Source organism: Poecilia formosa, unplaced genomic scaffold, assembly GCF_000485575.1.
Source record: "Poecilia formosa unplaced genomic scaffold, Poecilia_formosa-5.1.2 Scaffold73, whole genome shotgun sequence".
Lineage (NCBI taxonomy): Eukaryota > Metazoa > Chordata > Actinopteri > Cyprinodontiformes > Poeciliidae > Poecilia > Poecilia formosa.
The window spans coordinates 1269887-1293587 of NW_006800012.1; the positions used below are offsets into that span (position 1 = coordinate 1269887).

Genomic DNA, 23701 nt, shown 5'->3' on the forward strand with positions numbered 1-23701 from the left:
TCTGACCAAAGTCACTGTTGCTTTATGAACAGCTCAATATCCAGAGATAAACAATATTTCACAGTATGGATGACAGCATCAGTTGTTGACAAGCCCTGTTAATCCACGTCATTTGCTCTTGCCACTCCTCTTTACGTGAACATACAGTTAGAAACCAGGACATAGAGATGTTGGAGTTGGGGATGTGGTCCTGTATCTATTGTTATCATAGTTAAGTATAACAATTCTCCAAAAGTAAAACAGGAAGAGCTAAAATGCCTCCAAGATTCGCAGCATTCAATCAATCAATCAATCAATCAATCAATCAATCAATCAATCAATCAATCAATATTTCAAACAATCAAATTTTATTTGTATAGCACATTTCAGCAGCAAGGCATTTCAAATTGCTTTACATAATTAAAATAAAAACAGCATGTGACATTGATTAAACAGTGAGAAAGAGAAAGACAAAACCAGTTGGAGTAATTGTCCAAAAAAAATAATACCTCCAACATAAAAATGATGAGTATAAATGAAATCAGAACTATTCTAACATGTTGCCACCATAACCAGTGCTATCCTAGAATTTTACAGAAAACAAATATGCATCAGCTAAAATGGACTTGCATTGAATTATTAATGAAATTATGTAGTCATAGAGTGAGAAGTGAATTGTACATAAATCTAACCGCAAAACACAGACAGTCACAAAAAGAAAATCAGTTGACACAAACTGTGACCTAACCATAAAATGTCCAGGAACATTCTCTGACTCTCTACACCTAAATAAACAAGAATAACAATGTAATCTTAAACCAGTTTGGCTAAATATTAACAGGTTGCACGTTTCCTATTGTGTCCTTATTGTAGCTTCTACTTTCAGCTGATCCTACATGTGTTCAGTTGGAGTCACCTGTCTTAGCACAGTAGGATCTCAAAAAATGATGAAGGCAATTAATAGACACATTAAAAGCACATTGCTTGAGAGGCCAGGGTGCTGTGTCAGGAGGGGTAAGACATGCTGATGCAGGATCTCATCGACATACTGCTGTGCTACATTGGCCCCCTGAATCACTAAAAGAGATAACCTTTAGTTGCACGCTATGGCTCCCATGACACCATGAGTCATTAGAAAAGCAGAATTAGATTCCTCTCTAAACAGAATAAGGGTACCACTCATCATCAGTCAGTGTCTTCTGGTTGTGGCACCAACCGAAACATTGGGGTTAATGCCAGCCTTGCATGTTAGTCTTTAAGTCAGTGCGGTACATCATAGACCATCTAACATGCAGTGTAATGATTGTTTTCTTGAGAGACTTGAATCTGTACAACATCCATGGAGCCCTAAGCACTTCTGGTAACAACTGTTTCTTCACACAGGACGTCTTGAGTCATTAGAAAAGCAGAATTTGATTCCTCTCTAAACAGAATAAGACTACCTCTCTTCTGGTTGTGGCACCAACCCAAACACTAGTGTTAATGCCAGTCTATGAATTCTAGCATTTTAGACAATGATTGTTCTTAGGTGTTGCTTGTCTTGAGCCTTCACAACGTCCGTGGTGCCCTAAACACTTCTGGTAACTTTCACATCTGTCATTTCATGACACAACCATTTATGCCTGTTGTAAATGTAATTACATCCTTAGGAAAATGACTCGTACAGATTATGTGCCAAATTAATCCACAATCTAATCATTCCTACTGGCTGCTTACCTGTTTTTGGAAGTAAGCATATTTGAAGACTAAGTCATCCATTCTCACCTTTTAGCATTTAGTAGCCCGGGTGCATATCAAGATTTCCTTAAGTATGGCCTAACTCAATCATATTTGTTGCTAATGGAACTACCAGCAGTGTTTCACCTGAATGTCTTTCCTCGCTCAGTGCTTCTATTATACATAGCAACAGTTGCCACTGGCTGCCCGACAAATATAAAAACGATTAATACGTAATTATATCTTGGAGCATAACAGAAGGATTTTTCTTGAACGTTTTGACTGTCTTGAAGTTAAATATATTTTTACAAGCTGTCGCAGGTGTCAGAGAAAGCTGTCATGTTAACATGTTTTTCAAAATTCTCACCTTTCAGAATAAGCAAATCTTTTGCACCGAGCCGAGGCTGATTACCGCATTCCAGCAGGGTTTTAAAGAGAAGCTTGAAGGTCAGCTTTATTTTGGCTCGTTACATAAATCACAGACATCAGAAACGCACACTAACTGTTCAGACATCTGCTGCACATTTATTCCAACGAAATCCAAATTTATCCATTTTGCATTTAATTAATAGATGATCCAGGTCGGTAAGTCCGTCCAAATAATAGAATGACCTTTTTCTTCAGTGTTTTAGTAAACTGCTCATTATCTGTGCTTCGGCTTGCCAAGTACCACTCATAGCTGCTCTCTGTGTGCTAATATAGCCGTCTAATGAGGTACATCAGGAGGATACTTTTGAAAGTACTGTGCTTTTCATCTTTTACTTTTCGATTGTTGTTAAAATATAGAATTCAATGACTTTTAGCTGCAACGCAACATTTCAGGTGTGGTTGAATCACCACAAAGGACATTATGTGCCAATTAGTTGACGGGCAGCCATGAAGTTCAAAACTGAAAGTGAAGTAAAATGATTAAAAACTAAGAGAAAAAAAAAAGGTCTGCACAGGGTAAGGGTGTCATTTTGGCTCCATGCAAAGGTTTTTAGATTCCGAGTGGCTCTTTCTGAGCACTGTGACCTTTATGATTGATCACTGCTCCTATTAGTAGCCCAGATGATGGTCTGATGGGAACCTATTCCTCAAATGGTATGATAAACAACAGAGACAAAGTTTGAAAAATAGTGGGAGAAGGATTTTTTTAATATGAATTCCTTATAGTTAGATGGCTACTGAACATATTTTCCTGTTGTCCTTTGGAGATTGAATTATTTCCCTAAAACTCTAAAACTTCTGATGTTTCAAGATGGAAAGCCATTTTCTGGTTAAACCAGATCAACCAGAATATAAAGGGCAAGGTACATGAAAGCATATTATCTATGGTTTGAACATTTATTGGAGTGATGCTCTTAGAAACTGGAGCTCTTGAGGGTTTAATTTCCCAGTATTGTTTATGTTAAAATAAACAACTATGGAGGTGTTTGCTAATTGCTGCTGGCTAGTCTGAAGGAGCTGAGTGGGGGACGGGTGTTCTGTGAGGTGGAAACTGCAGCTCTGATGAAGAGCTAGAAGGTGGTACTAGGTCCAACCAGGTGTTCTGCCCAGCTGAATGGTTGACACAGGAGATTAAAAGATTTCTCAGACATTAATGAAAGAATCAAGGCAACACTTTAGATATGGGGATAATATTAGAACATGATGTAAAGTTTTAAAAAAGCCCATTTCAAATTATATAGCCTCCTTACCACTGAAGGTCCACAGCTCTGCTAGGAGCCCAGAGGGTAGGATCTGGGTAATTACATCAAGCATAATGAACTTGCGTTTGCAGGTATCATACTTTGGCCAATGGTAAAACAAACAAACAAACAAACAAAAAAAATCCTATTCTGAAAACTGCTTGTGGCTGTAAAGGCGCAAAAATCTAAAAAATGTATGTGTGTTTCAAAATATATGATGAAAGGTGAATTTTAGAGTAAGTTATGCATTTTGTGCATCTTAAAGTTTCTTCAAGTAGAAAATGATACCAGAAGAAGACAAAGTAACTTTATATAACCATTACTTCTGAGTATATCTGGATTTGTGTTACTGATAATGAAATTTCAACAGTTCAAACCCTAAACTTGCATACATCACACCGAGGGCCATGAGCCATTGACAGATCTTGGCATGGAAATCCCATGAGTATATGTGCCAAGCTCTGGTCCAAAGTGCCCAATGGGATGAAAGGAGAATTCTTCCACCAACTGTCCTCCGTTGCACCTAAGTAAAACTCAATCCCATTATAATATAGCTTATTATTACATGGATAGATTTACACCCCTTCACATGCTAATACACTTTGAGAATGTCAACCGTCACTGCAACATGTGTTGAAAGACAAAACGGCACAGGAACTGTTGCATGTCTCCCCAAGAGAGCAAGATGGATCCTCTCAGTCAGGATTTTAGACATTTCTATTCATGCCACCTCTCTCTGTTGAACCTAATGGATTTTTCCCTGCAGTATGTCTTTATTGTCTAATGTACAATAATGCCTTGGATGTTTTATGAGCTCGACCTAGCGAGCAGACAGAGAAAAAAGTAACGGCGAGGCTGATTGATGGCTAGGTAGTTGATGGATATAACCATATGGAGGAGGCAAGTTGATGGGGGGAAATGGGGAAAATGCTGAGCCGTGGTGCAGAAAGCTACATTAGACGTCTAATGCTGTTCCGCAGACAGACATCTGGGCAATAATGTCTTGTACATGTGTTGTGTCTTATTGTGGTAGATAATGATTTCTGTGAACACGCCGTACGTGGAACGATTTGGATGGAAAGGGTTCTTGGAATGAGAAAATTTTCGATCCCAAAAGAAATATGGAGGACTAGAATAGAACCGCGCTGCTCATGGCGAGAACCTGTTGGAGTAGCGCTGTTACGTTGAAGACTTTTGTTCAGAATCATTTTAGCTAAGGCATCACATGTCCAGAAAATGGTTCTCTTTCCTTTTGAATGCTACGCAACTGGAAAGATTTTTGCTTTTTAAATTATTTTTGGACCTTTGTTATGATGCGTAACCATGGTAACAAGGTGGGTTTTTTGTTTTTTTTCTTTTTTACAACTGAGAGAAGATTAGAAAGAGAGGGAGGAAAATCAACCCAACTTATCAATTGATCACATCTCTGACAACTATATCTCCCTGCCCGGCTTTCTAATCATATGGTAAATCAGAGATTCAATGGAAAAGCAAAAGAGGTGGATTAGCAGCACTTGCTGCCACCGACAGGCCATCCAGGCCATGCTACCATGAAATACAACCTCTGGTGTTTGAATTTTGAGCTATTAGCTTGTCATGATTCTCATGTCATACAGAAACATTGACTTTAGTCAGAGGCTTCTTCAGTCTTGTTTCAAGTATACTTGAAAATGATATAAGTTTCGACATTTAATTTCCCTTTGAGATCATTAGCTCTTGTTAAAATATTACTTTTGATAGACATTAGCTCATTACTTTAGGGCAAAATTTAGCTTTATACTTTCAATATTGGAGCAAGACCCAGAGAAACTCCTTTTAGCTTACAAATCTAGAATGAACTTAGAAAGTACCATATACTCAACAACCCAGAACAAGAATCAAACATGGAGAACCAACATTTTGCTTTTTATTGTACACATCTGGAGCTCAACCTGGAACAACTAGATCTAACATTTAGTTTTATACTTACTGACAGAATCAAACATGGAGAACCAACTTTTAGTTTCATCGGAACAAGAATCCAGAGAAACCCCTACTAGTTTATAAATGATCAACTAATTATTCTTATTTATAATAAACATGGGGAGCCAATATGTAGTTCTATGCTTTTACTTTTGTGTCTTTCCTTTGGCTTGCTGTTTTATTTGTATTTCCTTCTAATTCATGTAAGGCACTTTGAAATGCCTTGTTGCTGAAAATGTGCTATATAAATAAAATGACCTTACCTTAGCTGGTCGCTACTTTCACGTGTTTGAAGATTGTTGAGAAAAGCACATAAAGTAGGTTTCATCAATCAGAGACGGGCCTGCAGCAGCCAATGCATTCTCTCTTCTGTCACTAGTGGTTTTTATTGAACACTATATAGACAGGAAACAAGATGGAGGAAAAATAGGAAGACACATAGGCAGCTTAGTTGTAACCTCTGAACATGGAGCGTGTGCTCTACCAACTGAGCCACCCAACAAACCATGAATTTCATTGTAAAATGTGAAAAAGTCGTAGTAAAAATCTTTTATTTTTTTTAAATTGGTCAATTCAAATTGGATGCATATCTATCTAAGAGTGCAACAGGTTTAAAATAACAGCATACCAACTACAACTACGAGTCTGATGAGTTTAACTTTTAAAATAATGCTTTGAAAATGCTTCAGGTTTTGTTTAGATCCATTTTTTTTCACAGGAATGAGTTTGTTAGTGGCATGTAGCATGAAGGGATGGCTCAGCACTCTTCTTCAGAAAAAGAAATCTGTCCTTGTCTCCTTTCTGCTTTCAGTGCTTGGCTGCACTAAGTACCCATCTGCAGGTTCACATGCGGCAATTCAGAGATAGTCAACCAGGGATCAGGCCAACAGCCACGACCCGTCAGACGTCTTTAAACTTCACACCGAAAAGGAACTAAAACCAGATTCTCATCAGGCATCATTTTTCAAAGATGTTAATCTCAGTTTTTTTCTTTGAAACCGCCTTGAAATCGTCCTTTTTTTTCTCCCCATTCCCTGGAACTGGAGCTCACCAGAGGAACGTGGTGGGAGACATGTCGTGATTATCCGGTCACAGCGTCACGGAGGACGGAATGAGAAACACCTCCTCTGCAGCCATTTAGAAATCCTAAAGAGATGAAAGCGAGGTGAGAATCCTCTGGCAACACTGGCTGGAATGGTCGATAACTCTTCTCTGCGAATGAATCGGGGCAGAGGCCTCGCCTGCTGATAAGTTCTCACTCTGCCAGCTCTGTGGATGACATTCCATAGGAGACTTTGGGCGATAGCCCTCTTCTTAAGCCCAGTTCAGGTTCTGTCTCATTTTCCCCTTCTCCATAGATTCAGTCCTCTCTTTCCTTCTGAAGTCCTCATCAGGGGGCCACGCATCTTTCACAGTCACTAGTCTTTAGCCCCCCAATCCTCTTAGCTCCTGGAAGCTGCTCTCCTTCTGACACGGTGCTGACGTCTGCAGCATGAAGCCCATCAGATGTGTGTGAGGAGGGGAGTGTGCCGTCTCTCCCAGCTGCTGGGTCTTCATTTTATAGTAGAGTGAGACAGAAATTTCCCAGTGTGAATAACAATTATAATGCAACATTTTTCACCTGCAATCGAGGTTTCTAAAACTTACCAAACCTGAAACTGAGAAAAAAATTTTTGTTAACTGAAATAAATAAAAAACTGTAATGAATGGAGGAAAACTAACTTGTTGGAACTATATCTTGTGGTTATAAAACTAAGGCATACAGACATTAAATATAATGTCCTTAGTTTTTGTGTCTATTTTCCAGCTGTCAGCAAATTATGCTAGTCTGCAAAATGGCAACGACAAAAGTAGAAGTTTGGAGAAAACATAAGTCATTGAGTTGTTTAACAATATTTTAATACCTTTATTGAAAATGGTGTCTTTTGTTGAATATTCATAGCCCAATAAATGTATACATAATCACGACACAATACATTGTTCTTATTGAATTCTGCACCTAAAAATGAGCCAAAGTATAAAAAACAAAAACTTACTACCACAACTAATAAAAAGTAATCTGAAAGCAAACTATGTTTAACTAATAAAAAAATAGCAAACACACTCTAAAAAGTAATTAAAACTAACTGAATCAGACAGTCACAATGAAATAAATCTAAACCACAGTGGGAAAACTAAAACTATTGTAACCTTCTGCTGTGAGTGTCCAGTGATCAGGTTTTGACTTTTACTTTCATTTTGTAGCCCTGAATCCTAAAAAAACCCAACTAGGTGTTCAGGGGTTCTTCCTCATATGAGTGGAATCGGTGGAATAAAACACCAATTACCGCAATTGTCACTGTTGATTCTTTGGCACTGTTGGTGTATCATTCACAAGATAAATTAAACAGACATCTGTGTTTGTATTGTTTTATTTTTTTGTTTTGTTTTTGTTTTTTTCTGCTTGCTGCTCTTTCTGTGAAAAGAAGATATTCTGTTGTGCAATCTGTGTTACTTCTTGGTCGTTATTTGTCTTAAAATATTGCTTTTCAGGCTTTTGGGGATCAGGGATAAACAGGTTGAAGCCACAAAATAAGGATAAAGAAAAGGGAAGAGTCTCTGAGACAAAGAGAGAGGATAAAAGTTGCGAAACAAAGAAGAGCTTTGAATGTAACTTCTGTGAGGAAACAGAGGCATTGCCATGGGAATGTAACAGAAAGGATATAGAAAGAAGTTATCGGTGCAGGGGAAGTTGTCTCAGTTGTTCTCTAAAGTGTTTAAAGGTAAGAATCACCACTTTCCTCCAGTTAAACAAACACTGGATTAAATTAGAGAACACAAGGACTGAGACTGTGATTCCTGATTCTGATGAATATGCCTCATGCCTTGGTGAGCTCACGTCTGCTAATCTGCTAATAGGGGAGCTAATTTTTTGCTTAGCGCTTTGCTAACTTTGAAGCGCACTTAGCTTCCTCTAAATTTATTTGTTCTGGGTAAGTTCTAAGGCAATAACTTACTTGACAGTTTTGTAACATTTCAGTTGAATGAAGTTTGATGTCTGTCTTGAAGTTTGTTGATCGATTAAGAACTTGGACGTTAATTTTACAGAGCAGTTCTGTTTCCTCTACTCACATGCTCTCTTTGGCTAACTTTATTTCAAACAAGAGACATATAGAAACAGAATAAAACAGTAGAGAATAAGATATAAGCATAAATACTAATTCAAAGGGCATTATAGGACATTTAAATAAAAAATTAAATTGGTGCTCGACAGTGGACGTTTTTTAGAGTTAGCACTTTGGCATTAGCTTCTCAAAATACCCTGTTGGAGTAACGCTTTGTGTAGCTAACGTGTATGATCAATCCTTTAGAGTTAGCATTTTAGTTAGCTGTGCCAACTGCTGCCTGCTTTAGTTTTTTACTTTACATTGATTTGGTGCTGCCTGCTGAGACGCTAGAAATGTTTCTCACTTTTTAATTGAGTCTTGTTTGTGTTTGTTTTTGCTCATCAGTAGCGAAAGGCTTCAGGTCAAGCTACACGTTTTTTTTTTCTATCACTGATTTACTTTATTCCTTTCATTTTTAGAAATAAAAACAGAAGATTTAAAATTACCCTCGAGTGTTAGAAAGCTCTTCCAAACCTTGATCTTTGAAAAACGTGTGTGTGGAAAATCTTGGCTGGTTGTATTCATCCAGGAGCAAGTGCAGCAGATCCATTAAAATATTCAAACTTTATCTTAAAAGTAGTCTCCTGTGTGGGTTTCCATTCTAGTGTGAATTGGACCTCGGTGTTCGAGCCTACGCGTCATTAGAATGGGTCCACACACACGTTACAATAAAGTATTTCACCTTCACTGTACTGCATTCATTCAGACTCACGGTCAATTGTTCAAATCTTTTATAACTTGGCTTTTTTTTTCTCTTTACCCGAATGTATTTGTTGAGTCATATTATACTGCAAAGCCAAAAAGATTCATTTTAAATGCCAAGGCTTTCCCATTGGAAAATATAACCTAGGTACGGTAATGCTGTATGCACCATGTGTAGTTTACATGACGAGGCACTTTATTCAGTGATGCTCAGCTTAGAAATCCAGCCTTGGTTTAATAAGAACTGGTCATGTAGTTTTAATAGCACTTTTCTCTCCCATTAAGAAGCAGAAAGATGTGTGAATGGAAGCTGTTCTAAACTTCACAGAAATAAGCTGATGAGGTTCTGGCAGAGACAAGCAAACGATACAATGAAAATGTAAACTAGCACAGGCTGTTGACTAGTATGCAGTCATAAATTAGTTTTAGCTCTTTATTTGAACAGTTAACATGTTTTTTGTGAAGTCTTGTTTACTTTAGACTGACATAAGCGATTCATGTAGTGGTCAATGAACACGGGTTTCTATTAGTACATGGGAAATATAGCATAACTTCTAGTTAATATCTCAATTTAGGATTATAATATTATTGTCTAAATGTGTACTGTATCCTTCTTAGAAAATCTTTAGCTCTTAATACTGACAGCACTCATTGCAAACAGATCAAAATGTCTGAGCCCCTGTTCACACGACATTTCCAAAAATGCTTCCTGGAAAAAATTGTGAAAGTGAGAGCTCAAATAGCTCTCACTATTTGAGAGAGCTCAAATAGTGAGAGCTCAAATAGTGTGCATACCAGTAGTGTGCATACCAGGCCTGTAGGAGGCGGTGGATCTTTGTGAACTTTCTGATACAAAGGCGTGTTTTTGTAACCACTCGCTTGTAAAGAGGTGCACATATAATCATGAACATGAAGCATAAGTGGCATAAATATAGCCACAGTTTAGCATGCTAACTTTACCAGAACTGACCACAGCAAATGATCTAAAGAGGTGCAGCAACAAAGACCGAATACTGAGGTTCGCCATTGTTGTTGTGCAGGCGAAAACTGAGCCCAGATCCACAAACACTAGAAGACGTGAATGACGCATTATTTTCAAGCAATTTTGGTTTGCGCTTACACTGGTATGATTAGCGTTGTTTCTAAAACGTCGCTTGTCACAAGAATGGTAATTAAAAAAAAAAAAAAGATGTGCTAGTGAAGCCTCAATGGAAATGCAATGAAATTGAATGAAGTAGTTTTCATTAACTGTGATGAAATGTTTGTTGACTGTAGATGTTTAAAATCTGCTCTTTTCTTTTCCCGGCAGAAGCATCAGCATCCAGGAAAATGAAATCTTTCATTCAAAATAAGGTTAATTGGAAGATGGCCCCCAAATAAAACTCCTCCTGGTGCAACCTTGGTCTGGCTCTGATGAGCAGAATGCTGTGTTGTACATTTCTGAGCAAACTCAAATGCCAATTTTGAATAAACTTTTCTTTTTTCTTGTAAACATACTCAAATCAACTTTTTTTGTGTGCTGCCATTGAGAACAGCTGTCAACATAAAAAAAATATAAAAAATACTCACAAAGCTGCCCTTATCTCGCCGCCATGTGCTTTTTCTTATCAGTACATTTTTTTGTCACTGTGAGGCTAGATATACTGACAAGCCTGTTCATATAGAATTTACAGTAATTGGTCTTTTTGTCAGTGTTTTACAGGGGGGAAAAAGCTCAATATTTTTAATAAATGGCTTGATTCAGTGTTCCCTGGGCCTCTAATGGTTTGGGGCGTGTAGTGTGGGCGATTTATTTCTGTCCTGTGTACATGTGTTTGCAGCCTAATAATGCAGTTAAAAGCAGTTCTTGCACTGAAGCTTCTCATACCTGTACAGCCATTTGGATGATTCTGATTTAGTCAAACATGGCAACTATCAATAAAAACATTCAATGTGTTATAGGCATTTTGTACTCAAAAGAAAGAAAAAGTTGTTTTATGTGTTTTATTTTTTTTCCCTTTTTCGAAAAACAGCTTTGATTTAAGTAGTTCTTATGAACACATTTAAATGCAAATCCATTTCCATCTTAGCTTTACACCATTGTTGGCTACTGCGTGGACGTGTGCTTGTGGTGTCGGTGGTAGTGCTACTTTGCTCTGGGGCCGCTCATTCTCGAGCTGTGCTTAAAGCATTTGGCATTCCATGTGGAAGATGGATATGGATATATTTCACAAAGGCGCCAAATGAGACTGAGGTGGTGAAGAGTGGCAGAGGGAAATGGGGAATTTGATACGAGGAAAGATTGGATGTGCCACCTCAAGAGGAGTATTAATAGCAGACTGCATCTGGATATGATACAAGAGGTCGATAAACGGAACGTCACATGAAATGTTAGATTTCCTACAGAAGAGACACGTATGGTGTTGTAGGATGTGTCTATCGTCTAATCTCCAGCAATTTCGAGGTGAGAGGCGGGGTACAACGTGGACAGGTCACCAGTGCATCACAGACACCAATGTACATACACACTCATACCTAAAGACAAGTTAGAGAGACCAATTAACACAATTGTCATGTTTTGGGAACTTTTGCATCAGTCCAGCCTCAAGAACTAATTCAGTTCACATGAGATAAAAATCATAGATCACCACTCAGACATCCTGAACTATCAAAATAAACTGGTTGTCCTGTTTTTTTGGGGGAGGGTTTATTGTAATGAAATCATGACCACAGTCATTAATTACCACATTAATCTTATGATCACATAGATCTTGCGTGTTCAGTTATGTCTTGTTTCACTGGGTTCCATAAACCATATTCTGATTTGGCTGAATTTCCAATAAATTTGCTTTCTTTTAAAATATGAGAGCACAAAAATATGTTCCAAAAACTGTTCCAAAAGAACTCTGGATGTGTTTAATCCGTAAGAACTAAATGGAGTTCACTCCCATATTAGTTTGTATTAGTATTAGTTTAGAAATCGGGGTGTAGTGATGGACTTGGACCTGAATCTTCAGAATCACATAAAGACAGTTTGAAACCCAAAGAACAAAGACTAATACTTTGTTGTATCAACAGATACAAAAGACCAGTCAGGTCTTCTGGTTCTGCTCTGCTTCCTGAGATCCAGAACCAAACATGGAGATCAGCATTTAGCTTCTATGCACCAAAACTCTGGAACAACTGCAAAACAGCCTAAACACCGAATTCCTTTAAATTGAGGCTTACATTTTCTTTGATTAGCAGTAACCGGAGCATTGATCAACATTTGATGTGTATTTGACAAAATGTAATGGCCATTGCTTGTTTCATAGTTGGTGACTGTAGGATGTTTTTATGATGTAAAGCACTTTGAACTGCTTTGTTGCTGAAATATGAAATACTCAGCTATCCGAAGGTAAGAGAAAAAAGTCGGAAGCGACAGAATGTGTTCCGGTGAAGCTTTGTTGTTCTTCTCATCTCTGTGTTTACCATCAACCCCATAGCCGGCTACACGCCCTGCGTGCAGCAAGTTCAGTACAGGGTGCACTAACAACGTGATCTTTTAGGTTTTGATGGCTTGCCTTTAAGGGCTCATTCCTCAACTCCATTCTAGATCAAACCACTTTTTGTCCTAAAAGTTTCTCACTTCACAGAAGATTACAAAGCAGCACAGCTGAGGAGAGCTGCACCCCGTATAACTTGCTAAAAAAAAAAAAAAAAAAAAAAAAAAAACTGCAATAATTTCAGAGCTGACTCTATTTGTGAACACAATCAAAATTCATTAAAGCACACGTTGAAGCTTAGCAGCGGCAGACATCGGCATGCTGATTAGAGTCGTAGGGTTTACTATTCCTGTCGGATAGCTTCGATATTCTTGTAAAGGCTATAATGATCACTGGGCAGTGAGTGTTTGTTGCTGGTTAGTTTGAAATTTTCTGCACGTAGTAAAGCTCACCTCCATAGTTCATGTCACGCTTCCCTGTTAAAGCAAGCAGAGTGTCCAAAGAGTAAACTGTTACTCTGACATCAATCATTTCAGTCGATTGTATTATTTAACGTGCCCTCAGGCTTAAAGACGGACACAAATAATGAAGCGATATCAGTAAATAAAAGAAAAAGTTCATTACAAACAGATAGAAGGCATTACAATGGTATGGATCTATGAGTGACAGGCAACCACAGTACGGTTATTCTCTGTGCTCAGAAGCAGCTAATTAGCCGTTAGGCCTTGCTCTATCATTATCAATGAATGCTTTTATCAATACAATCAAGGACCCTCAGGTCAATATTATTCAGTGTTTCTGTTTTAGTTTGTAAGTATAATGGCCTGTAAATGATGAATGAACTTATTTATCTGATGGTACCTGCTTGTAGAAATTCAATCTATGTGATGAGGAGCTGACACTTTATTTCACTTGATCTTTCCGTCCCCAGTGCGCCCTGAATGCTTTTCACCGATTATTCTCGTTTTGATAAGCGGTGACTGCGTCGGCGTCGAGTTCTTCCTTCTGCTTGTTTTACAGCAGACACTTGGCTAAGTATCTAGACCGCAGGTCTGACGACATAAATAAATATGGATACATTCTCACACCGATGAACCCTGCCAAGAATCTGTGGCCTCCTTTACTTGTTTCACTTCTATACATTTCTGGAAATGAGATTTAAGAGCTCTATAACTTTTATAACAGAATAAAGCTTTAATCAGTCATAATTGATTTTTTTTTTCAAATCTGTAATACTTACATAATGTTCTTGCTTTGGTTTGAGTAGTGTGTATGTTTTCACAAGATGAATGAGTGTTTTAAGACTCTTGGTTTGAGCTGCAAGTAATTTAGTATTTAATCTGGAGTGTGGTCTTATTAATAACTATGAAAGAGCCATTTAATGTGAATTTGTTTAACTGCCAGAGCAAGAAAATAATAAATCAGGAGCAGGATCTCATTAAAACAAGAAAAATGTTCTCGTTTTAACGAAATATAAAACCCGTTATGGCGATATTTATATTGCTTTCGAACCAAAAAAATTGTCCTTTTTTTTTGAAAGGTTTAAACATTAAACAACACCACCACTTTAGACTGTTGTTCATAAGAAATTGAGAGAGAAAATTACGAGTCAAACTCTAAGCTTTTAAAAAAAAAAAAAAGAAATTATCTGAGACGAACATATTTTAACACTTTATGGAGATAAATCACTCCTAAATTAGTTTCCTTGCTTCAACAGTTGAACTGTTATGTACTTTAAAACGTACTGTGGTACGTAATGCTATGGAAACCAACTTAGCATTGTTAGCAGCTAATGCTTTAATTTCACTCTGCATCCAAAATGCTACCATAGAATTGGTTTAAACATAGCAAAAATTTCAATAATTGTTAGTCTCCATTATTCAGTAACTACTTCCTTTCTTTCTTTTGTCATAGGAAGAGAAACACAGATGCAAGGTGTAAATATTAAAGTGGTTATTGTACAGGTCTTCATATCCGGATGCTACAATAATATGTATCAAAAAGCCATAATCACATATTGACACAAGCTGGATGTAGACCTCACTTTATTGTCAGGATTGTACTGTTATTGTAAGACCTTGTGTTATGGCACCTTATTTCAGCCATGATGTATATTGAACTGCACTTTCAATAAAACACTTTCCTTTTAGCAGGACAATCGATACAGATAGAGGGCTATTAAAAAAACATGCTTGACCTTTAGCTCACCTTAGATTTTGTATTTCCTTTGGCTTTTGCCAGATCTTTCTAATATATGCTCTTCCCATCTCTGCTATTGTTGTTGTTCTCTGGTGAGCAACTGTAGGATTACCTTCTATCGCCGTTTCCCGCTGCCACATGTTCCACTTTTCAGCTCCACTGCTTAAGATTTAGGTTTTTTGTATTCAGTCCTCATATGTTTGTTCCCTCAACTCATATGTGACTTCGTTTTGAGGCTAACCATGTGTATCTGCTTTGTGATTCAACGACGTTTTAAAATCGACTGCCGTGGCTAAACCGTTTTCTGTTTTTGCCTTTTAGGGCATCTTATAGAGTACTGTACATACTTTGATCACAATTTTGGGCAAAAGATTCTGTGACATGATCATATATATATATATATAGTACACATGCAGGCTTCTGCAACCAGAACAACACAAAACTGACTCGGATATCTACGATGCAGTATTAGTGCCAAGATAAGAAAAAAAAACAAAAATATTACAAGAATAAAGTTTCAGTATTCAAGAATAAATTTCTGTTACAACTTTATATAATTTCTATGTGACTTCACTCTCGAAATATTGACAAAATATTGTTAAATTTTCATATTTTGACTATTTTTAAAGTAATTATTTTAATCTTGTAATTCTGTGACCATTCTCGTTATTTTGAGTGTGTTTTCTTATGACTTACCTTGTAATGTGACTATTTTTATAATATTACCTTATTTTGGTAGTATAATGACTATTCTAGTTATGTTGACTTTATTCTTGAAATGACATATTTCATGATTTTGACTATTTTTTTCCCTGTAAAATTGTGACTTTTGACTTTATTCTTGTATTATTTTCTTGACTTTATTCTCATAATTGTATAATTTTTCTGAACAATAACAACAATTGTTGTTAGTCTGTTGCTAAGTGATTAGCATGTTCTCTGGTAACCAAGTGCCACAAAGTAAACATCTGATTTTTACTTTTGCAACTGTAAATGTCTTGTCTCTAAGCAGATAAGAAGTATTTCAAAAGAGCTCATGTTTTACAAATCACAATTAATTTGGTATTAAGAAATAATAGTTTTGTTCTGGTAACGAACTGCCACGAAGTAGAAGTCCGATTTCAACTTTTGTGTAAAAGTCTGGTGGCGAATATATAGTATCGTATTTGAAAAGGGAAGAAGAAGAAATTTTTTTTCACTTTTCTGAAAACTTCACAATTCTTAAGTATTAAGTAATGTAATATTAAAGAGCAGAAGAAATCTTATGTTTTTTGAACAATAATAATAATTGCTGTTAATCTGTTGCTAAGCGATAAGCCATTTTCTGGTAACCAAGTGCCATGAAATAAACATCTGATTTATACTTTTGCTAAATTTACCAATTGTAAATTTCTTATGTCTAAGTAGATAAGCAGTATTTCAAAAGAGCTTATGTTTAATAAGCAATAATATTATTTGTTATTAATTTGGTGTTAAGAAATAACCATTATTTTCTGGTAACGAACTGCCACCAAGTATAAGTCAGATTTTTACTTTAGTGTAAAACAGTCGCCAAAAATAAATAAATAAAAATTTACTTTTCTGAAAAATTCACCAACTACACAAATCTTAAGTAGTAAGCAGTGTATTTCAAAAGGGCAGAAGAAATCTTATGTTTTTTGAACAATAACAATAATTGTTCTGGTAACTAAGTGCCACAAAGTAAGGATCTGATTTTTACTTTTGCTAAACTTTCCATCTTAATTTTCCATGTTAATTTTATGTGTCTAAGCAGATAAAGAGTATTTCCAAAGAGTTCATGTTTTATAAACAATGATTAAATTGATGTTAAGAAATAAGCATTTTGTTCTGGTAACGAACTGCCACGAAGTATAAGTCAGATTTTAGCTTTTGCGTTGCATGTCTGTTCTATATTATGTTCACCACCAATGACAAAAAAAAAAAAAAACAGTTTAGCTTTTCTGAAAAATTTACCAACAGCACAATTCTTGTTAAGTAGCATAAGGATAAGTAGTATTCCAAAAGAGCAGAAGAAATCTTATGATTTTTGACCAATAATAAATGTTGTTAATCTGTTGCTAAGAGATGAACAAGTTTTCTGGTAGCCAAGTGCTACGAAATAAACATCTGATTTTTACTTTTGCTAAATTTATCATAAATTTCTTATGACTAGGCAGATAAGCAGTATTTCAAAATAGCATGTGCTTTATAAGCAATATTGTTATTAATTTGGTGTTAAGAGTTTAGCTTTTTTTTTTCTGGTAGCGAACTGCCACAAAGTATAAGTCAGATTTTTACTTTTGCATTCAGTGTTTTATAATATATTCACCACCAATGACAAAAGAAAAAAAACCAAAACAAAACATTGTCACGTTTCTGAAAAATTCACCAACAGCACAATTCTTGTTAAGTAGTAAGTAGTGTAATATAAGTAGTATTTCAAAAGAGCAGAAGAAATCTTATGTTTTTTGAACAATAACAATAATTGTTGTTAATCTGTTATCTGACAGATAACAAAAAAGTCTAACGTGACCTCTGTTGTGAATTCTTGTATACAACATATAGAGGTTCATTATAACCATTTTCACCAACAAATGGAGGTCTTTTGTGGAGCATGAGGACATTTTCTGCTCTTCCCGTTTTTCCAAGGAGAATGTGCTCAATTAAGAAGGAATATTTGTTAACACTGTGGTATGCCATTAAATTGTCTCCAGTTGCCATGGAAACCTACCATTATCTTGCTGTCTTAACATTAGCTAGCATTCTGTCAAATATTCATCACTCTTACCGGTTGCCACACCATTCACTAGCTTCAAACAGTTGAACCAGAACAACCAGTTTTACCAGACCAACCAGAGGAATTAGAAAATCCACGGTGGTCCGAGTGTTCCTGTTTGGTACATTGTCTTCTCAGAGCTGATCTTGGTCCCTGGTTCTCCTCCTCTTCTGGTTCCCCCAACCTTTCTCTAAGCAGAGCATTTTCAGTCCACAAAACCAAGTTCTGCCTGCTTAGGTTCTGGATCTCTTGACAATCTCTCTCATGCTGACTTTGGAGGTTATCCAGTTCATCACAATGACTGTCCAGCTCTCCGGACTGCTGATCCACAGTCAGCTGTGCCTTTTTCAAATCTATCAGAAGCTCCTGGAGTCGTTTTCTCAGAGACTGTCGGACCATTTCCAAACAATGCACTACAGCTCTCATCTCCATGTATTCATGCTCTGTCTTCTCATGTGCTGCACGAAGAGACACAAGGTGTGGCTGGAGTGCATCGTTTTCATTTGCCAGCATATCACATTTTGCTTGCAGGTCTGGTCACCTGCAAGCACTTTCGCTAGACTTGGAGCGCTGGATCTTTCTACTGAGACTTTCTACAATCTGGCAGAGTTCTACATTTTCTTTCTCCAGCTTTTCGTGCAACTTGTCAGCAGAAGGTTTTTCATCCAAAATGCTGGCAAGCTCATCAGGCACATGTTGGTCACTGCTGTCTTCGGCCATTTTTTTAATTCAGTAAACCGTACCTCTGAAGTGCCTGAATGAAATAAACTGTACTTGTCCATACCTGTGTTGCTGGAAAATCCAAGATATGAAATCCGGTTTTGTTCTTGGGTCTCAATGCAGTCTGATATTCAGAACAAGAGTTGCTCTGTGGAAGTTGGGATTAAAGTGAGATCACAGTCATCAGTCGTGTGTGTGGGCGTGCATGTGCCTGTGTATCAGAGGTCGCTTTAACGGAATATTTTCCGTATTTGACCGTTTTTTTTTTTACAACGGGAAAATTTGAATCCCGTCCGTCATTTGACAGGTTGTAATTAACACCAGCGCATCAGTCGCATGTCTGCCCATGTGCACCAGTCACATGGACAGACATTATAGACTTTACGCCAAGAGTTCATTGCAGAGGCAACTAAAATCAATCAATAAAATAATCCTTCCTAAATATCATCTCATGGACACTGAACTAAGTGCATATTTTTGACCAGGAGCTGACAGAGTGTTGAAGAGTTATGGACCGGACGTTTTGGAGCGTCTGATTCAGAAGCGCATTTCAAACCTTTGGTTGAAATGGCGCCTTTAATTCCAGTCTCTAGTACATACGGAACAGAGAAAACTAAAGAGAATGCAATGCTGTGTTAATCCAATTATAGTCTAAACAGAGGAGCTGGCAGTTTATCTTGAGGAAATAAATAAAGGTGCAGAAGTTCATTAGACTGTAACATGCGCAGTCTACTGCACAACCAATGCGGACTCGGCGCCGCTGCGAAAAATTAAACAGATGCAACATCTGTCAATTACTTGACTACCTAATATATTATTTATACTTTTATTGAAAGTTTGAATTAAAACGCATCTGTGTAAATGTTTTTTTGTTTGTTTTTTTACATTAGAGAAAGGCAAAAGTAGATGACCTGAGATTCCTCCTCACCTGTAGATAATATTTAACTTTGGCCTGTACTCAGATCAATCTTATACAAAACCAGATACCACACGGTTTGAAGAAGAAACCTGACGACTCTGTTTATTTCTGTAAGGAATACAGAAAAAAGATTGGGCAACAGTTCTAGATTTCATCCATCGGCTAAGGAGTGGACCCAAGGCACTCTGTATGCTGAAAGCATCAGAATATCTGATAGGAATCTTAGTTTGCCCTTTTATCGTCCATCAATCTTGGGCTGATATTTAACCTGCCCTATCCACTGCTGCGTCGCCCGCCCTCTCCTCTCTCCTCTTCTCTCTCTTCCAAATGGCTGCCTGTTGTCAAACTACGCCGCCTGCCTATTCAGCCATATTTGCGAGCACCTGCTGGGGCAGGAAATGAAGAAGGGATGGGAGCGACGGAGGAAAAGTAATAGTGCAGGCCCCACTGTGGGTTGGGCGCATCGGGTCAAGATGGGTTTAGTGTCGCCGTGACACGGAGTGGACCTGCAGATGTTGTTACAGGCCAGATTGGTTTTGACAGCCAGGGTCTCCCGGATCCCAGCTGGGCATGCTGGATGATTACACAGGCATAGATTGAATTTTTTTTTTTTTTTTTTTGAACATTTCATATGTGCATATGACTCGGATTGCATCGGTAAGGGGTGCTCTTCGCCACCCCGCCCCCTCTGTCTCCTTTTCTCTCTTGTTTCGCTTTAATGCTCCAATAAACCTTTTTGCCAGATCCTGTTTAACTTCTCCGTGTGACACGTTCAGATTTTCTGCACCGGGGCGCGGCTCCTCTGGAGCTGTTTATGTGAGCTTTGGCTTCCTGCCTTTTCCCAGTCAAAGCTAATGTTGGCTTCATTCCAGTTTAATAAAATTTTATTAAAAAAAAAAAAAAGAAAGAAACTGCAGCGCACAAAAGCCGTCGCATGAATTATTTTTAAATCATTATTCAGCAGCCTATTATGCAAATGCGGTCACCGTCTTCTTTTTCTGTATGGAAATGACCAAAATACTGCTTGCTGAATACTTACCTAAAAAGGAAAAAAAGAAAAAAAAAATCTGCTGCTTTGGGGAGGAAATAAAAAAAGAAGCATTTACATGATCCCTTCAGCCCACTGGAAGCTCATAAATGACTTCACGAGCTGAAATATCTCCACAGCTCATTAGCATTTTGCATCTTGCTCCCTCCGTCGCTGCCGAGTTCTTCATCCTGCCCTCATCTTTTTAATTAACCCTGAATGAAGAGAGGTGGTGAACTCTGAGTCCGACTCAACCTCTGAAACCCTGCTCTCTGACACACACCGTCCCTCCTTCTTTATATTCCTGCCCAGTCCCTCTGCATTGTTCCCCTCCCTCTGGACCTCCTTTCCCCCAAACACTCCACTAAAATGGAGGTCAATGTGAGCACAAGACCAGGAAAAAAAAAAGAAAGAAAAAAGGAAAAGTCAATGCCCAAATGAATTAACATGCTTTAAGTGAAGTCGCAGACAGTAGGTGCTATTATAGTGTATTATAGTGTCCAAGGATGTAACATGTCATTCTCGTGTGGCCATTTTGAGCAAGAGAAGGAGCAAATGCAAACATATGATAGCTTGGCAAATAATGTCCAACAAAATAAAGTTTGGTTTGGTTCTTTTTATATATTCCTCCGTTTGTAGAAGAATACCTTCTTGATTGGATACTGTAGAGGTGTGTATTGTGCCTCTAGTGGTTTTCTTCAAGTATATAAGTGCAGGAAAAAAAAACAAAAAAAAACACATTTCTGAAATGTTTGATTCAGGAAGTGGAGTAGAGTTATGGGTTGCTGTCAGGGGAGCTTAACTTTGTCAGTCAAGCAAATAAATGAAATGTTGGCTCTCTGAGGAGAATGTTGAAGGAATCCACTGTCCGACACGTTTCTACTGTGTGACCCAGCCAATATGATGTCGCTTTCAGATATCAGCTTTTCAGAACCAACTCAATCTTTAGGTTTGTCCCATTTATTTACTGGTTTTCTGAAGTTTACCGAACTGCCTCGATGGTCACACGGATAAAAGAATGTTTTAGTCACGTAACGACCACCGGGGTCATTGGATTTTTGTAGGATTTTATGTGAAAGATGGACACCGAAGCAGCGCACAGTTATAAAATAAATGGAAAAAAAAATACACAGTTTTGTTTTCTGCTATGACATATTGGCTCAAGAGCCAACGTGTTACAGTCATTCCCTATGTTGCAGTGGGTTATGATTAACATCGTTGCACATCTGAATTTTTTGCCCATTTGATTTTGCTTAATAGCTAAAATGTAAACAAGAAATGCTTTCATCCTTTATGTGAGCTCATCACCAGATCAATCCAGCTGTTCCTTGAAGGTATCAGAGAAAATCAGTGAACAATCAGAATCATGAAGACCAAGGAACAGACCAAAGCCTAGCCTCAAGAACCGTCTTATGCTACTGTTAGCTTTGAGCCCTTAATGCCTCTGTTCATCAAATGTGACGTTAAATCTTATGCATACATTGAGGAAAAAAAGTATTTATTTCGTATCAACATAGTCTTATCACATAATGTGCAACCACATAAAACTGTAACTGTCTGTTTTAAGGATATTGGAAGACGAAGCAATAAAGAACTGAGCTCCAGCATACCATACATTATCATATAATGCAAAACAAAATATTTGATAATACTGTGTGTGTGCGTGTGTACATATATATTTATCCGTTGGCTAATATTACCACTGGATTATTTAATTTTGACCAATAGTCAGCGCCAGGTTGGTGATGTGGACCGTATTAACACCATGAAGCAAGACCGTGATAGTAAATGAATGGATTTATTCTGTTTTTTTGTCACACTCTTATTCCAAATTAATTTTAAAGCAACTCTCATTTTTGCAACTCTCTATTCTAAATAGTAAATTGCTCTTTACATGTAAAGCCATGACAAACAACAGCAAATGAAAAAAGCGCCCAACAAATCCATTTCTTAGATTCAGCAGCTCAAGTCACTTCCAGCGCTTTATTGCCGGAATATTGGATTTGCCAGAATGCACGGCAGACTAATAACATACATTATAATGGAGTATGCCCATGATATTGCTGTTCATTTGTTTGCGCTTTCGTCGGGTTGAAACTCACCATCCCACGGCCCCATGCTCCACACATAAGTTATTACCCAAGGCAGACGCAGTCAATTTCGTCTTGTTGTTCTCATCTTTGCACATGCTGAGTCACACGCACACGTCTGGGCTTAGAAATCAAAGTTTACCAACTTAAGGCTAGTTTTTCATGTAGCAGGATCAGATGTAGATTGTATATTTTATTTGTGTTTTTTCCAAAAAATAGATTCATATTGCAGCCCTTGTCGAAAGGCTATTAACTGCTTTGGTTTACATGTTGTGCACATGCTAATGCGTATTAGCAATACCATTTTCAATACATAACATAAACACGCTAATACTAATTAGCATGTTTAACATGCTAATGAAAGCAGAACACAAGCTGCTGCAATTACTTCTTATTGTTTAATAACGAGAAGTCAAAATTTCTTCGCTGTTGTTCAACAACAAGAAGTAATAATTGTTAATTGTTACAACAAGTTACGACTTGTAACAACTAACAACTGCTTTATGTAACAAGTAACACTGGATCACTCACAATTTGTAACAGTTTGTAATAGTTGTAACAACTAACAGTCTCGTTTGTAAGAAGTAACACTACATGTTGTTGTTTTTTTTAATTCCAAGTAACTTCTGTTATTTTTTGTCAAGTTACTTGACCACAATGAGTTTTTACTTGATAGTTGTGCTTAAGTTATTTGTTTATTTTTTATTTTGTTGTTGTTGTTGTTTTTTTGTTTTTTGTTTTTTTACTGCATGGAACAAAAAAACAAGTTTGACAAATGTTTACCTTTTTGTGTATTCACATTTTGTGCATGTCCTTCTCCAGGCTTTGCTTCTTGACTTGGTGTCAGGCGCACTCCTAAGACGTTGCAAAAGTGTTATCGCCTGTTCTCAAAAATTGTGTTTTAGACTTTAGGAATCGAATTCTGGGGAAAAACTCAACCCAAAAAAACAAAGCCTAGAAGCTTTGACATTGTACTTGTGATGTATAGAGATGGAATTCATCTCTAGAATATCATTGTTGTCATTTGAACAATATGTTGACAGTTTCAAAACAAATGTATAGTTTATCCTGTCAAAAGAAACTGAAAAACCCAAGGTAGTTCTATATAAGGCGAATTGGTATTGACAACCTAATTAGTTTATTTTCTGCAAACAATTAAAATTTTATGTTAAAAAATAGAAAGAAAAAAAAAACACTCTGGAGGGCAGAGTGTTTCTGCCAAGCTGAGAATATTGTCCAGCTGAATTTTAGTCTTGGCCTTTATATAAAGCAGTAAACTCACGTTAAATGTCAGAGGACTAAAAGCTACCCCCCCCCACCCCCATGAATCC

The 23701-nt window shown here is 37.3% G+C and overlaps 1 protein-coding gene and 1 long non-coding RNA gene across 10 annotated transcripts in view; both read left to right on the forward strand.

The window, feature by feature from the left end:
* nrxn2b (neurexin 2b) overlaps window positions 1–23701 on the forward strand; it is a 703630-nt gene that overhangs the window by 445593 nt on the left and 234336 nt on the right. The gene's annotated exons all lie outside the window — the stretch shown is intronic.
* Window positions 4720–10671, forward strand: LOC107836674 (uncharacterized). Its single transcript, XR_001662616.1, has 3 exons — window positions 4720–4831; window positions 7860–8089; window positions 10485–10671. It is a non-coding gene; the product is annotated as an uncharacterized LOC107836674 (long non-coding RNA).